We start from the raw sequence: 12,070 nt of genomic DNA, 5'->3' as shown, positions 1-12,070 counted from the left end.
AATCAGGGCCGTAGTGAGTTTCTTTTAAGATTGTTGTGGCTATTTTGTATCTTCTCGAAGGAAAAGTTGGCAATGCCTTTTGGAGCAGATGATGTGAGTACTTTCAGTTAATGCCTGGGGATTCATACAAAACTGTAAGGGTAGGGATGCATATGGCAATTTAAATGCCACAATATTGTAGTCCAAAAAGAAAGAAACATGCCCTTTATTGCCAAAATTATATTTTCAGGTAGCACCTAAAAAGAACAGTAAAAAAACCTATTAGTGGCCTTCTCACATAACCAAACCATGTTTTTAAGAACCATCAAACTAATATCTCACTGATTCTTCCTTACTTACCCTAAAAACACAAGATTTTCAACTTAAATATAACTTTCTTTTCATTGCGTCCTACTTTCTATGAGTATGTAGCCTGATAAAAAAACATTTGATAATGGGCCTTTTAGTATAAAACAAAATCACTAAAATGAATTAAAATGAACATAGTGGGGTTAGAGAGCACAAGTTCCACGAAAGCTCACCCCGAATTTAAAGGCGTGTCCAATTATATTGCAAAATATCAATATCCAATTCACCCGGATGCTGATGTTCCTCTTCACATCCCAAATCAATTATCTTTCTTTTACAGAATAAATCATGCAAAACATCTAAAAATAAAGATCAGGGAATCATTGCATCAAGTCATGATGAACTTTAAATTTTTTAGAAACACATTTCATTTTCAAATAAACTGAACCAAATCCTCATGGGAAAAGCCCAATGTCACATCCAATTACCACGAGACTTTCAAAGCCTGCTTGCTCTGAAAAAATATTGCCACCCTGATTAACAAAGGGGCTTAGGTCCCTTGGGGACCAATTCCAGTTTACGTATGGGTTACCACCATCTTGAAGTTGGTGGTAACTGCAATAGTTTTGTGACCGTATTCACGGTCGCAAAACAATCCTACATACCACTAGACTCACTTTTTAGAAGGGATGCCCTTGGCACGCCCCTTCCAAATAGCAACTCGCAAACCTATTTTGCGATTCGGTAAATAGATTACCGAATCGCAAAATAGAGTTTGTGCACACCAAAATGCTTTTATCTTGTCGCAAGCGGCCAGATTCTTCTAAACAAGAAAAACGCTACATTCATGTGGACCTCTGTTTTGGTTCTCATATTTTGAACCGCTTGGGTGCCTTGGAAGAGGTGATCTCGTCCAAGGCACGCGCTCCCCTCATGGCCCCCCAACCCACATCCCCTGGTCGTGGATGGAAGGGGAATCCCTTCCCCTTCCCCTGCAACCCCCGACCCCCCGTGACGTCAGCGCGTGATTGCGCGCTGACAATCACAGAGGCCTCCTCCCATTGCGCTGGAAGCTTAGCTTCCAGCGCGATCGGAAGAGGCCGGAGAGGCTTCACAGGGATCATTTTTTTTTTTGTTTTGTTTTTTAGAGGTGGGGAGCGACCCCTTAGGCAAGGGTCGCTCCCCTAGGGGGAAATTATATTTAAGCCATTTCTGCCCCCCTTGAAACCATTAGACACCAGGGATTTTTTTTTTCATCGTGAATTTCATGCAAGGGGAGTGACCCCTTAGGCAAGGGTCGTTCCCCTGGGGGGCAAATTTATTTTAGGCCATTTCTGCCCCCCTGGGGGGCAGATCAGCCTATTTTAATTAGGCCGATCTGCCCCCAAGGGGGGCAGAAACTACTTGGCACCGGGGATTTTTGTTGTTGTTTTACAGATGGGGAGCGACCCCTTAGGCAAGGATCGCTCCCCTGGAGGAGCAAATTGTATTTAGGCCAATCGGCCGATTTTAGGTCAATCTGCCCCCAAGGGGGGCAGAAACCACTAGGCACCAGGGATCTTATTTTTTGCGCCAATGTCACGCAAGGGGAGCGACCCCGTAGGCAAGGGTCGCTCCCCGGGGGGGTGGGGGACAAATTTATTTAAGGCCATTTCTGACCCCCCTGGGGGCAGATCGGCCTATTGTTATTAGGCTGATCTGCCCCCAGGGGGGGTAGAAACCTCTAGGCGCCAGGGCAAATTTTTTTTTTTTTGAGATGGGGAGCGACCCATTAGGCAAGGGTCGCACCCCTGGAGGGGCAAATTGTATTTAGACCATTTCTGCCCCCCTTGGGGGCAGATCGGCCGATTTTATATCAATCTGCCTCCAAGGGGGGCAGAAACAACTAGGCACTGGGAATTTTTTTTTGCGCCAATGTCACGCAAGGGGAGCAACCCCGTAGGCAAGGGTCGCTCCCTGTGGGGGTGGGGGGTGGAAAGGGGGCAAATTTATTTTAGGCCATTTCTGCCCCCCCTGGGGGGGGCAGAAACCTCTAGGCGCCAGGGCAATTTTTTTTTGGTGTTTTTTTTTGGTTTGTTTGTTTTTTTAGAGATGGGGAGCGACCCATTAGGCAAGGGTCGCTCCCCTGGGGGGAAAATTGTATTTAGACCATTTCTGCCCCCCTTGGGGCAGATCGGCCAATTTTTGTTAGGCCAATCTGCCCCCATGGGGGCAGAAACCACTGAGGCACCCGGGATTGGTGTGTGTGTATGCATGTGTTTTCTTTAGGGAGGCAGCCCCTTGGGTAAGGGTTGCTCCCCATGGGGGCACATTACTGTTGGCCATATCTGCCCCCCCCCCATTGGGGGCAGATGGGCCTATTTTTGGAAGGCCCATCTGCCCCAAGGGGGGGAAGAAAGCCAACCAGAGGCCAGGGAAGTTTTTTTTCTCCAAAAATAAGAGGGTGGAGGTATGGCCATACCCCCACCCCAAATAAATGGGGCCAAAGTTGTTCTGCCCACTAGTGGGCAGATGGGGCAATTACCCCTGATCCACACCCGGGGGGGGGGGTAGAAAGTCTACTAGATGCCAGGGAATTTAAAAAAAACTAAAAATATTGGGGTGGTGGCTACCAACCAGTATGGGCCTGGTTACACCCCCACCTCAACTGAAGGGGGTAACAGTATTTCAGATCTCCCCCACACTCTAAAACATCTTATCCCAAAGCAAGCAAGAAGACGTTTGATTATTTTGGGTTTTAGTTTTACATTTAGGCCATGAGAACTTGGCTTACTCTCAAAATCGTCCCACTTGGAATGGTGAGGGCTGCACTTTATGGACTTTGGGATGCTGTCATGTAGAAAAATCCTCAAGACCTAGACACATCTGAAAACTAAACATCTGGGTGATTCCAGGGTGGTGTGTTTCACATGCACCCCGCACCATTTTTGTACCCACAATCCCCTGCAAACCTCCAACTTTGCTGGAAGTCACTCATTTTTCCCACGTTTTTGTGACGGAACCTTCCGGGATCTGCAGGAATCCACAAAATTCCCACCACCCAGCATTGTCTCATCTATACCGATAAAAATTCTGCTGCACTTGTCAGCCTAAAAATGCAAACTGCCCTTTTGGACCCCTTTGTTCCCCCACAATATCGACAAGTTTTTGGCTCTTCCCTTTCACAAGCACTTGGCCCACCTACACAAATGAGGTATCATTTTTACTGGGAGACTGAGGGGGGGAACATTGGGTGGTATGAAATGTGTCCCAGTGCGGTGATCCCACACAGAAATGTGGGAAAAATGTTATTTTTTAGCTACATTTGAGGTTTGCTGAGGATTCTGGGTAAGAAAACATTGGGGGATCCACGCAAGTCACACCTCACTGGACTCCCTCGGGTGTCTAGTTTTCAGAAATGTCTAGGTTTGGTAGGTTTCCCTAGAAGGCTGCTGAGCCCAGGACCAAAAACGCAGGTGCCCCACTGCAAAAACAGGTAGTTTTGTATTTGATAATTTTGATGTGTCCAGATAGTGTTTTTGGGCATTTCCCTTCGTGGGCGCTAGGCCTACCCACACAAGTGAGGTACCATTTTTATCGGGAGACTTAGGGGAACGCTGGGGGTGGAAGAAAATTTGTGGTTCCTCTCTGATTCCAGAACTTTCTGTCACCGAAATGAGAGGAAAAGGTGTTTGTTCAAATTTTGAGGTTTGCAAAGGATTCTGGGTAACAGAACCTGGTCAGAGCCCCACAAGTCACCCCATATTGGATTTCCCCTAGGTGTCTAGTTTTCAAAAATGTGCTGGTTTGCTAGGTTTCCCCAGGTGCCGGCTGAGCTAAAGGCCAAAATCCACAGGTAGGCACTTTGTAAAAAACACCTCTGTTTTCTGTGATAAAATGTGATGTGTCCACGTTGTGTTTTGGCCATTTCCTTTCGTGGGCGCTAGGCCTACCCACACAAGTGAGGTACCATTTTTATCCGGAGACTTGGGGGAACGCTGGGTGGAAGGACATTTGTGGCTCCTCTCAGATTCCAGAACTTTCTGTCACCGAAATGAGAGGAAAAGGTGTTTTTTTGGTCAATTTTTGAGGTTTGCAAAGGATTCTGGGTAAGAGGACCTGGTCAGAGCCCCACAAGTCACCCCATATTAGATTCCCCGAGGTGTCTAGTTTTAAAAAAAAGCGCTGGTTTGCTAGGTTTCCCCAGGTGCCGGCTGAGCTAGATGCCAAAATCCACAGGTAGGCACTTTGTAAAAAACACCTCTGTTTTCTGTGAAAAAATGTGATGTATCCACGTTGTGTTTTGGGCCATTTACTTTCGTGGGCGCTAGGCCTACCCACACAAGTGAGGTACCATTTTTATCGGGAGACTTGGGGGAACGCTGGGTGGAAGGAAATTTGTGGCTCCTCTCAGATTCCAGAACTTTCTGTCACCGAAATGAGAGGAAAAAGTGTTTTTTGGGTCAAATCTTGAGGTTTGCAAAGGATTCTGGGTAACAGAACCTGGCCAGAGCCCCACAAGTCACCCCATCTTGGATTCCCCTAGGTGTCTAATTTTCAAAAATGCGCTGGTTTGCTAGGTTTCCCCAGGTGCCGGCTGAGCTAGAGGCCAAAATCTACAGGTAGGCACTTTGTAAAAAACTCCTCTGTTTTCTGTGAAAAAATGTGATGTGTCCACGTTGTGTTTTGGGCCATTTCCTTTCGTGGGCGCTAGGCCTACCCACACAAGTCAGGTACCATTTTTATCGGGAGACTTGGGGGAACGCTGGGTAGAAGGAAATTTGTGGCTCCTCCCAGATTCCAGAACTTTCTGTCACCGAAATGAGAGGAAAAGGCGTTTTTTTGGTCATATTTTGAGGTTTGCAAAGGATTCTGGGTAACAGAATCTGGTCAGAGCCTCACAAGTCACCCCATCTTGGATTCCCCTGGGTGTCTAGTTTTCAAAAATGCGCTGGTTTGCTAGGTTTCCCCGGGTGCCGGCTGAGCTAGAGGCCAAAATCCACAGGTAGGCACTTTGTAAAAAACACCTCTGTTTTCTGTGAAAAAATGTGATGTGTCCACGTTGTGTTTTGGGCCATTTCCTTTCGTAGGCGCTAGGCCTACCCACACAAGTGAGGTACCATTTTTATCAGGAGACTTGGGGGAACGCTGGGTGGAAGGAAATTTGTGGCTCCTCTTAGATTGCAGAACCTTCTGTCACCGAAATGAGAGGAAAAGGTGTTTTTTGGGTCAAATTTTGAGGTTTGCAAAGGATTCTGGGTAACAGAACCTGATCAGATCCCCACAAGTCACCCCATCTTAGATTCCCCGAGGTGTCTAGTTTTCAAAGATGCGCTGGTTTTCTAGGTTTCCCCAGGTGCTGACTGAGCTAGAGGCCAAAATCCACAGGTAGGCACTTTGCAAAAAACACCTCTGTTTTCTGTAAAAAAAATGTGATGTGTCCTAGTTGTGTTTTGAGCCATTTCCTTTCGTGGGCGCTAGGCCTACCCACACAAGTGAGGTACCATTTTTATCGGGAGACTTGGGGGAACACAGAATAGCAAAACAAGTGTTATTGCCCCTTGTCTTTCTCTACATTTTTTCCTTCCAAATGTAAGGAGGTGTGTAAAAAAGACGTCTATTTGAGAAATGCCCTGTAATTCACATGCTAGTATGGGCACCCCGGAATTCAGAGATGTGCAAATAACCACTGCTTCTCAACACCTTATCTTGTGGCCATTTTGGAAATACAAAGGTTTTCTTGATACCTATTTTTCACTTTTTATATTTCAGCAAATGAATTGCTGTACACCCGGTATAGAATAAAAACCCATTGCAAGGTGCAGCTCATTTATTGGCTCTGGGTACCTAGAGTTCTTGTTGAACCTACAAGCCCTATATATCCCCGCAACCAGAAGAGTCCAGCTGACGTAACGGTATATTGCTTTCAAAAATCTGACATTGCGGGAAAAAGTTACAGAGTAAAACGTGGAGAAAAATGGCTGTTTTTTTACCTCAATTTCAATTTTTTTTTATTTCAGCTGTAATTTTCTGTAGGAAACACTTGTAGGATATACACAAATGACCCCTTGCTGAATTCAGAATTGTGTCTACTGTACAGAAATGTTTAGGTTTCTGGGATCCAGCATTGGTTCCTCACCCATTTTGGTCACTAACTGGAAGGAGGCTGAAAGCACAAAAAATAGTAAAAATGGGGTATGTCCCAGTAAAATGTCAAAATTGTATTGAAAAATGGGGTTTTCCAATTCAAGTCTGCCTGTTCCTGAAAGTGGGGAAGGTGGTGATCTTGCCACCGCAAACCCTTTGTTGATGCCATTTTCAGGGAAAAAACCACAAGCTTCCTTCTGCAGCCCTTTTTCCCATTAAAAAAAAATATATATATATTTCACCTGTATTTTGGCTAATTTCTTGGTCTCCTTCAGGGGAACCCACTAAGTCTGGGTACCTCTAGAATCCCTAGGATGTTGGAAAAAAAGGACGCAAATCTGGCGTGGGTAGCTTATGTGAACAAAAAGTTATGAGGGCCTAAGCAGCAAACTGCCCCAAATAGCCCAAAAAAGGCTCTGCACTGGAGGGGGAAAAGGCCTGGCAGCGAAGGGGTTAAGTCAGGGGAGCGAAAGCGATTAACAACAGTTCTCAGGCAGACCTTACACCATGTTTCCAACATAAACAGTGGATGCTTTACACATGGTTTGCCTTTTGCAGTAACCATGATATAACATTTGTGCTGGACTTATGGTATCTCCAGGCTCTGTTCAACCATGGAGCACACTTGATCACCGTGTCTTGGCTGGGAAAATAGAAAATGAGCCCTTATCTAGCATTGGCCTTTATTGCACTGCCCAGCCACACCCTGAGTCTCAACATCTTGTCAGTAGTTTCAGATATAAAATAAGTAATTATTATAATTGCTTATATAAAATAAATAGTTCAGAAGCATGCTCACTTGGGTGGTCTTTGATTGCCTTCACCAACCAGGCACAGATTTGACAAGCTGCAGTTTGCAGAGCTCGTTGCTTTTTTTCTGAAATGAATGTCTTTATTGAGTTTTGCATTAAGCTCAGAGAAACAATAAACACATAACTTCACAGAGCACTCGTATGCAGCGTCTCACAGCATCATCGACATATATCACATACATTTAAATACCTTTACTGGGTACTGTGGTTCGTACTGATCGAAGTTATTCGTCTGTTACATGCACGGTCTGACTGGCCCATAGGGCAGTCTGGCAGTGCTCACAGGGCTGAAATGAAAGGTCAGTGCTTGGGCCTGTTTTTAGCTGTTTGTGGCCCTAGTTTATTGTCTTGTGGGCTGTTTTTTACTGTTGATTTCCCTTATATTTCCACAAACATTACCTGTAGTAAGCACAATTGCATGCGTTCCACCATACCTTACAAAACTCCTATATACCGTGTCTGTACAGCGCCTTTACTTTGTATATTAGGAGCTCAAGTTTGCTACACTTCAGCCTGGGACACTGGGTGAGGTTGGCTTCCTCGAATTTGGTGCTTTGTTGTTCCCTAATGTCAATCCCAATCTGTGTAGGGCATTCTCAGACTTTGTGAACTCCTCATCTTCCACTATGTTTAACAGAGGAATCTTTGGGTTCGGCTGGATTGGTAATTTCAATATGACATGGAATGTATGGGAAATCCCCACCCAAATGGGCAGGTCCAGACTTTGAGGAATGTTTCTCCCACTGCTACCTCACATCTCAGACTATCTGCCTCAGTACCTCTCTGGAGGCGCAACAGTCTTTCTGAGGTCAGGTAGACTGTGCAGGTAACTGAACTGTATTGAATGTTCTCTGTTAGTGATTGCTGCTTTCTGTGGGGCCAGTCATATTTCCAAAAGTCCATTCCTCATCTTTGAGGTGGCCAATGTCTTTCTCCCAGTTTTCCCTAAGCTTCTTGATAGTATCTGTGGAGTTTATAACCAGGGATCTACACAAGCAGGAAACTGTCCCTAGTATAGGGAGTATGGACATGGTTAACTTTGCCACTAGGGGGCTATAATCAGGTATATCAGCAAGATTTGCTAGATAAGGCAAAATAGCATGGCTAAATTGGAGGTTTCGGTACAACTGGATTTGTAGTAGTCCAAATTACTCTTTATTTTCAGAAAAGGATTTCAGCAAGAGATCCATGCTTTAAGGGCAAATATAAGTGGTTTAATGTATTCAGGCCTCTGGTTCCTGCCTATGTGTTTCGTTAGTTTTAACACATCCTGATCAGCTATGTCCATGGTGCAAAACAGTAGCCAGAAAATTAAAATACCTTCACTATACCTCTTTTCACACTGAACACTCAAAGGGAACAAACCTAGCCCTCCTTAGAAGAATTATCTTCAACATTTTATCCACCTTCAATTCATCTATTAATCTGTTTCACCTTTCTATCTAGTAATCTATCCATCGGCTTTCCCTTCACCTTTCCATAATTCAGCTACACTTTATTCCATCTAACTACCTGTTCAACTTTTTCATATATAACTTAACCTATTTTTTCTTTCAGCTGCTCTCTTCTCCTTCACCCTTCCATTTATCCACCCTGCCATTCCATCCAGTTTTTGTTTCACCCTACCTTCTCTTCACCCTTTCATCCTAACTTTCACCTTTTAAACCTTCAACTTGTGCTTCTTTTGTTCCATTTATCCTTCCTTCTTAGCTCTTTCTTTCCACTTCTATCTACTCATAATTGTTCTCTCATCCTTTTTCTTTCTCAACATTCATTCTAATGCTCACACACTTTTTTGCCTCTGTGTTTTGCCCTATGTTTCCCTCTTTCCCTCTTTCCTTCACTGTAATTTTCAGCACACTGTTCACTCCTCTCTATCATGGCATTCCCTAACAGCGTTACTTATGTGCATTTTGTCTGCAAACTTGCAGACAAAAGAAGCCCAAAACAAGTTAATTAACATTAGAGTGGGATGGACCGAGTTCATGAGCCTAGTGGTCCCACTGTGAGCACTCTAAGCTGCTAGAGTGGAAGAATTGAAGATTCATGGCACTTCCGATATGGTGCTTTGTTGGTTTGTATCTAGGCCACACTATGTAAGTAACATACATACAAGACTAAACTATGATAGACCATATATAAACCATCAGTAAACATGGGTTGCTCAAAAAAGCTCCTGGCAGTGTTAGAGAGCAAGTTTTATTAATAAAAACGGAAGTACTAAAATGCAATTTACAAATGCAATGTGTGTTTAAAGGCCTAACTGAAAAATCTGCATTAGAAAAATAAACATGTAGTTTAAAATGACCGACATGGTGGACACCATAAACAACGTGTGCTATGTTAATTAATAATGCCTAATGCAGAAATATTTTGATTATTCATAATTATATATACTAAAATAGATTAATTATTACATTAATGGTTTGAAATGATTACTAAAGTATTTCATTTTTTACTCATACATAGCATTAGTGAAAAGCCTACGTTTAGCATTTTCTAAAGGCATATGTTTTAGCATTTTCTAGAAGGTCGGTGTTCAATGTTCACTTGTTGCTGACCTTACAAGATGTTCTGAAAGTTTAATTATTTACCCTTCTGTGTGACTTGCACAGTGGAAAAATAATGTTCTTAACTTGTTTCATTCGTTGGTTTCCTGAGATAATAATATAATGTTTTTAACAATGGGTTTCAGTGCTCAATGTCATGTTTCATGTTGCTTTTTAAACGTAATAAAATGTATTCAACAATGGAAGTTTGTGACTGGAGTCGAGAGAAGATGAAGCAATTAAAATTTACCGTTTGAAGAAGAAGATGATTGGCTAAAACCCTCACTCCTATAGTCTTGTCCAATAGAAGCTTAGTTAGTTACTTTTTGGACTTTGAGATATCAAAGTTTTAGATGATGTAAGTCAGTGCTGTTCTTGTTATACTATGCTAGAGTTATAATGTGTTTCTGTTACTTAGCTTTTTGCTTATGATTCTATCAGTTCAGGTACATTAGGGCCCGACTTTACTGAACTATTTCTCCATTCATGATACTGATGCTTCCTAAAGAAGACCAGATGCTCTGTTGACGAAGACATTGCTGCCTGCTTATTCATTCAGGAGAGATGTAACAAATGTGCATATGTCTTTCTTGTAGGGTTTTCTGTTTTTCTTCTTTAGAGAATCCAACCGCTTATTTGGTTAGCACCATAGCTAGATGTTTTCCAAATAAATTTTTGTCTTAATTTTCTTTTTGCATGAAATCCAAATATGCTTATCAAATTAGAGTAATAGTTAGGGATGCCTGATCCTAAATTTTACTGTTTTATTAATTGACTGTGAAAAATTCATCCATAATAACTAAATGTATACTGTGTCTATTTTTCACCTGTTATTGTTGTTATTCTGTATCGTTATTTTGGAGTGTCTAATAACTAACGCTTTGGCAAGATTGGGATTTTTCAGACGCTTTGGTCAGCCAGTGTTATTCTTGTACATTTATCATTTGGTCTTGCCCATGATTTACATGATCTTAGCATTGTTAATCTAAAGGAAAATAAATGTTTAAACTTTATTAAACTTTGTGGTGATTCATGACTACATAGGTCATGGTGTGTATAAACTAATGTCTTCAAGTTGAATACTTGATTATTAATGCTATAATTTATGTTCAATTGGCTTAATATTAACTGTTTGGATGCTTTGGATGTTCTCTGATTTCTGTCTGAGTCCAAAGATCCGAGTCGACCTCTAAGGGTAATAGTTGATCTACCCTATTACGTGACACCTTATCATAATAATATAAAACAAAATAAGGTCTGTCTCACTCACAGAATATGGAAGCAGAGGATGGTTTCACCTCAATAGGAGGGAAATGTCGTAGTTTTGATGTTTTTATGTAAATACAAGAGAATTGAGAGATTTTATTTTACCAATGCTTGTTGAAATTTTGATTTTTTGAAAATTTGTTTTTGCCAATTCTTGTTTAGTATGTTCCCAGTGTTCCTAGTGTTGTTAGAGTTCCAAATAGGGTTTGCACTTGCAAGTGCTTTAGCAAATCGCAGGTGAATTGCGATGTGTGTGAGAATTAGGAAGTTTGCGTAGTCCAACATAGTTTGTTAGGGAGTTTGTGTACGCCAAAGGGTGAGTGTAGGGAAGTTGCCATGCCTCAATCGAGTGTGGCGCTTTGTGCTAAAAAATTGCCCACATGGTTGTTAGTATACAGACCCTGTGTGGTCTAAGACTCTGGAGTATTGTACAAGTGTAAGAGACACTTGGTGGTTGTTGTTGTTATAACTTGTCTGCTGTGTTTGGTCAAATGGGCGTGGTTGATAAACAGTATTCCTAGAGTGTGTGCTAAAGGAGTGTTCATTTGACAGATATTGGTGATTCCTAAGAGCTCAAGGAGGATCTGGTATAAGTCAAGGGTGAAATTTACTGGTCCAATTTTACATGCGAATAAGAGAAAGCTAAAATCGGATGAGTAGTTGTTAGAGCTAAAAGCCGCAATCAAAATATTCGTAAAGCTTCCGAAGTGATTGTGCCACTACCTGTAGCAAACAGACAAGTTGGTTTGTTGATTTTTCTTTGGTGCTTGCAATATTTTGCATTTAGTTTTGTGTGAAGGCTCATCCACGAGACTTTGTCAGCCGCTGTGTGTGAGTGTGACATCACTAGGTCTTCGCTGGGATTGGTCGGTTGGTGAAAAGAAGCCGTGGACGGATTGGTGGATGCTCAGGACAATAGCTGTTCACTATTGCTTTAGAGAGACAAGAGAACATTATTTTGGGATTGAATTATTTCCTGTTTTGAATTTAAATTGTAGTTTTAAGTCCAATCAAAGTAAAAATAAAGTT

General features: G+C 42.4%; 1 long non-coding RNA gene across 1 annotated transcript in view; it reads left to right on the top strand.

The window, feature by feature from the left end:
• The window catches only part of LOC138296818 (uncharacterized), a 252,890-nt gene that overhangs the window by 232,698 nt on the left and 8,122 nt on the right, over positions 1-12,070 (top strand). The window lies entirely within an intron of this gene.

This window comes from Pleurodeles waltl, chromosome 1_2 (assembly GCF_031143425.1).
Source record: "Pleurodeles waltl isolate 20211129_DDA chromosome 1_2, aPleWal1.hap1.20221129, whole genome shotgun sequence".
NCBI lineage: Eukaryota > Metazoa > Chordata > Amphibia > Caudata > Salamandridae > Pleurodeles > Pleurodeles waltl.
Note: the sequence above shows the minus strand (reverse complement) of the source record. Positions and strands in the feature narration are given on the sequence as shown.